The sequence below is a fragment of the Triticum aestivum genome, chromosome 4D (assembly GCF_018294505.1).
Source record: "Triticum aestivum cultivar Chinese Spring chromosome 4D, IWGSC CS RefSeq v2.1, whole genome shotgun sequence".
Lineage (NCBI taxonomy): Eukaryota > Viridiplantae > Streptophyta > Magnoliopsida > Poales > Poaceae > Triticum > Triticum aestivum.
The window spans coordinates 133,838,485-133,844,062 of record NC_057805.1 but is presented as its reverse complement, the minus strand read 5'-3'; positions in this window follow the sequence as shown (position 1 = coordinate 133,844,062).

Below are 5,578 nucleotides of genomic sequence, written 5' to 3'. Positions count from 1 at the left end.
GTACGCCACACCCCTCCCGATCAACAGGACCCCCGTTTCGACCGTAGGAGGTCCGTTTCGTCCGTTTTGCGGTACGCCACACCCCCCGATCAACAGGACCCCCGTTTCGACCGTAGGAGGTCCCTTTCCTCCATTTTGCGGTACGCCACACCCCTCCCGATCAACAGGACCCCGTTCCGAACGTAGGAGGTCCGTTTCCTCCGTTGTGCGGTACGCCAGGCCTCGTTTCCATCGCCTGTTCCGTCCAAGCCCTCCCGATGAACACGACCACGCATTCCGTTCCGACCCAGCCGGTTGGCTCCCACGCGTTCCGTTGCCTCCCGATGAACACGACGCATTCCATTGCCTCCCCATGAACATGACGCATCCCGTTGCCTCCCCATGAACACGACGACGACGTTGTTTCTCCATTCCGACCCAGCCATGTACACGAGCCCTGGCCGTACGTATGCGCGAGTAGGCGTTCGAGACCCCGCCCGTATGTACACATACGTGGCCGTATTTTCTTTCTTGCACCCTGGCCGCTGTACGTACATGTACATGCTACGTGCGCGCCTCTACTACGACACGTACGCGCCTCTACTACGACACGTGCGCGCCTCTACATCCACCAGTATATATGTACGTACACTTCGACCAGGTGGGTCCCGACTGTCAGGCACTTCCTTGCCTGCGAAGATGTAGCTGGTGGGTCCCAGCAGTCAGGGGGGCGAATCGTTTTTTTTGCCCGGACGCACTTCCTTGCGTGCGAAGATGTAGCTGGTGGGTCCCAGCAGTCAGGGGGAAACTTTTTTTCACAAAATACAGTGGCCCGTCCGGTGGGTCCCAGCTGTCAGGTGGAAGAATCATTATTTTCCGCGTAATAAGGAGGCACTTCTTTGCTATGGCCGTGGACCCAGCTGTCAGCCTCTCCACATACAGTCCACGTCCGATGGAAGTCGTTCCGTGGCCATGTTGACCACGCCGCGCCGAGAGCACCAGGGCGGTGGACGACGGCGAGGCCTAGGAAGGGGACGATGGGGAGCCGGGGAAGACGCGGCAGTGGAAGCCCGCACGGAGAGGAGTACGAGGGTTCACTGGTTCGGCTGCGGTGTGAGGCTGCCGTCGCCGCAGGGCCTGGCCAGCGGTGGGAATAGTAGGGGGCGGTGAGGCCTCCGCGGCAGCACAGCCGGCCACGGGAGGCAGGAGCATGCGGCACGACCGGCACTGCTTTGGGGGGCTGGAGCAAGAAGACCAGAGGTTGAAGAAGCACTACGGCCGTTGGATGGACATCGTACGGTCACTGGAGCTAGAATCATTCATATTGACTAAAGTTGACAAAGGACCCCGTCCCAGTCAACTTAGTAGGCCCACAAGTCAGCCTCCCACCATGGTGGGTCCCAGCTAGCAGGGGGAGTATTCATTTTTTGTGTGCGTAGTAAGGAGGCACTTCCTTGCGTGCGAAGATATAGCTGGTGGGTCCGAGCTGTCAGCGGCGGTAACGTTTTTTTTTGAAATACAGAGGCCCTTTCGGTGGGTCTCTGATGTCAGGTGGAGGAATCATTATTTTGCACGTAATAAGGAGGCATTTCCTTGCGTGCGGCCGTGGACCCAGCTGTCAGCCTCTCCACGTACAATCCACTTCAGATGCATGTCAGTCGTTGACCACGTTGACCAGGCCGTGCTGAGAGCACCAGGGCGGTGGACGACAGCGAGGCCTACGAAGGGAACGACACGGAGGCAGGGAAGACTCGGCAGTTGTTTCCCACGCGGAGGGGAGTATGATTGTACGAGGGTTTACTTGTTCGTCTACCGTCGCCGGAGAATAACAGCAGGTGTGGGTGAGTAGAGGGATGGCTAGGCCAGCGATGGGAGTACGGTGGGGCGATGAGGCCTGCGCGGCAGCAGAGCCAGCCGCGGGGAGGAGGGAGCAGGCAGTCCCGCCGGCGCTTGTTTGAGCGGCTGGAGCAGGAAGAGCAGAGATTGAAGAAGCATGACGGCCGTTGGATGGCCATCCAATAGTCACTGCTTGTGCGTCAACCTTTTTTAGGAAAGCCTCAAATCTGTGGAAAACAGCATACAACCCATCTGCCATTATTTCTAATAATTTACAGCACATTTGCTAAATATTAAGGTTTTTTTGGAGCCCATATTCCTTTTGTTAGCATTACAGCCCATATTGTGGCCACGGTTAAAAAATTATACGAAATTTTGCATATTTCGGTGCGGTCCGAACTGTTTTTAATCCCGAAATTTTGACTCACATTCAAACTGATTTTAAAAATAAATGTATATCAATATAAAATCCAACAAATTCTCCACGCATAAAAATTAATGTAATTTAAAATCTCGAAATAAAAAAAAGATATTTGAAACTAATTGCTGGTTTGATGTGTTTTAAAAATGTACATCCCATTTCTCATTACTGATGGGCCATTTTCTCGGCCAGTCAAATGAAAGCTCTCCTCGTCTTGAAAGATTTGCAGCCCAACAGGGCTGACAAAGTGACTTACTTGGCAAATCACAAAAAAACTGGGCTGTGGCCGTGGACCGAGCTATCAGCCCCTCCACGTACAGTACTCTTCCGATGGAAGTCGTTCCTTGACCATGTTGACCACGCCGCACGGAGAGCACCACGGCGGTGGACGACGGCGAGGCCTAGGAAGGGGACGACACGGAGCCGGGGAAGACGCGGCAGTGGAAGCCCGCGCGGAGAGGAGTACGAGGGTTCACTGGTTCGGCTGCGGTGTGAGGCTGCCGTCGCCGCAGGGCCTGGCCAGCGGTGGGAATAGTAGGGGGCGGTGAGGCCTCCGCGGCAGCACAGCCAGCCACGGGAGGCAGGAGCATGCGGCACGACCGGCGCTGCTTTGGGCGGCTGGAGCAAGAAGACCAGAGGTTGAAGAAGCACTACAGCCGTTGGATGGACATCGTACGGTCACTGGAGCTAGAATCGTTCATATTGACTAAAGTTGACAAAGGCCCCCGTCCCAGTCAACTTAGTAGGCCCACAAGTCAGCCTCCCACCATGGTGGGTCCCAGCTAGCAGGGGGAGTATTCATTTTTTTGTGCGTAATAAGGAGGCACTTCCTTGCGTGCGAAGATATAGCTGGTGGGTCCGAGCTTTCAGCGACGGGAACGTTTTTTTCACGAAATACAGAGGCCCTTTCGGTGGGTCCCTGATGTCAGGTGGAGGAATCATTATTTTGCGCGTAATAAGGAGGCATTTCCTTGCGTGCGGCCGTGGACCCAGTTGTCGGCCTCTCCATGTGCAGTCCACTTCAGATGCATGTTGGTCGTTGACCATGTTGACTAGGCTGCACCGAGAGCACCAGGGCGGTGGACGACGGCGAGGCCTAGGAAGGGAACGACACGGAGGCAGGGAAGACTCGGCAGTTGTTTCCCACGCGGAGGGGAGTACGATTGTACGAGGGTTTACTGGTTCGTCTGCCGTCGCCGGAGAATAACAGCAGGTGTGGGTGAGTAGAGGGATGGCTAGGCCAGCGATGGGAGTACGGTGGGGCGGTGAGGCCTGCGCGGCAGCAGAGCCGGCCGCGGGGAGGAGGGAGCAGGCCTAGACGGGGCAGCCCAAAACCACGTCCAACACTTGCTAAAACTTCGTCCCTCGTTTTCTCTGTGTTTCGCACACTCGACATTGTGTGGGCATTTTGGCTGTGCATCATATGAAGATGTGCTATGCATGAATGTTGATCAGCATGGTTTTAACTAGCTGGTAGTTCCATTTTCGACCATAAATAAAACTTCCAACATGATGTTAACCCTGTTTGAAAAGGCCGTGTTAATATAAATGCTCTGCCTCTGAAAGTTGCAGTTTCTTATCTGAAACTGAGCTTGCAGTTTCTTATCTGAAACTGAAACTTGAAGTTTCTTCTCTGAGAATCACATTGTCTGCACTTTTATACTCCTATGAAACTACATTTTTTAAGTGCTAAAAATAGATCTCTAGAATTCATAAAATACTTCATATGCTCAATACTGCAATTCTAAAATTCAAAAGACATTCATATCTGAAAGTACTCTCAAAATACACAACACAAAACACAATTCACAACCTGCAAATACTGACGACCCTAAGCTCCTCCTGACAATTCACAACCTGCCCGACTATTGGGCTGGGGGGGGGGGGGTGCAGCCCCCTCCTATTCCTCGGCGGCAGACAGCCGCCCCGTGAGACGATGTGAACGGCGAGGGAGACGATGGCGGGGAAGCGTCGTCGGGCCAACTGCTTTTCTCCTCTTGCAGTTGGGTTCGGTCGACGAAGACTCCACTGGCTCGCTCTGGCAGGACACCCTCACAAACGGCACCCTGTAGATGCTCGATCCTTCAATCTCTGGTGGATGCTCCATCTGGGATCGATACTCCCACCACCGCTCCCTCACGATCGGATTCGGTGAATCTGTTTGCTCCATGGCCCAGAGGAGCAGCTCTATGTACTCCGGCGCGACTCCCTCCGGGAGTATCACCGCCTTTTCGCTCTGTTGTAGATATTTGGCCATGGATGTCGCCGTCGCCGCTAGTTGGTCCTTGTTGTCAAACCAAGACTGTATCTCCAACATCCTAGCTAGCTTCACAGGGTCGCCGTCTGCGATCCTCACGTATCGGTTGTACTCCTCCATCGATCTACTTCTCCACAGCACCTTCACCCGCCGGCGGTGGTTTTTGAATGGAAGAGGAGAGGAGCAGCGCTGATTTTTGATTAGAATGGGAGAGGAGCGACGCTGGTTTTGGACTGGAACAGGAGAGGAGGGGCGGTGGTTTTGAAATGGAAGAGGAGAGGAACGACGCTGCATTTAGATTGGAACAGGAGAGGAGCGGCGGTGGTTTAAGAGGAGAAGAGCGGAAGAGCGGCGCTGGTCTTGGAAGTATTTTGTTGTTGTTTTGCGTATTTTGGGTCAAAGTTTGACCACGTACTGTATTTGACAAGCAAAATGTGAATGCATGTCACCAAAAATTGTATCGTTTGGTTCTTATCTGAATGTACTTTCAAATTATATTATTTTTGCAATGTATAACATATATTTTATGTGCGAAAATCATGGTCAATTATGACCCAGAATAAAAGGGAGACTAGTTAATGTGGGGTCGCTTTCTTAATTGAAGGGTAAATTGATTTTGATTTTGATCCAGTCACAGCGCGCCGACCCTCTCGTCCAATCCTAAATTGCTGCCGCACGCTCCTCTCCCTCTTCTCCATTGCAAAACCACCTCCTCTCCTCTCCATCATCTCCATTCCAAAACCACCGTCTCGCCTCTCCCTCTTCTGATCTTCTCCATTGCAAAACCACCTCCTCTCCTCTCCATCATCTCCATTCCAAAACCACCGCTCGCCTCTCCCTCTTCTCTATTGCAAGACCACCGTCTCTCCTCCCATCTTCCAAAGCTAGCACCGGACCACTCAGAAGGACATCTATGGAGAGGATGCAGCAGCGAATCAGGCAGATCGCCGGCGGTGACCAGGCAAAGTTAGCCAGGTTGAAGGAGATCCTTAGTTGGTTTGACAATGAGTGGAAGATTTTGAGGACGGTGCGGGCCATGTGGCAATGTATGCGAAAGAGCGAGACGGCGGCGATGAGGGCGGCGA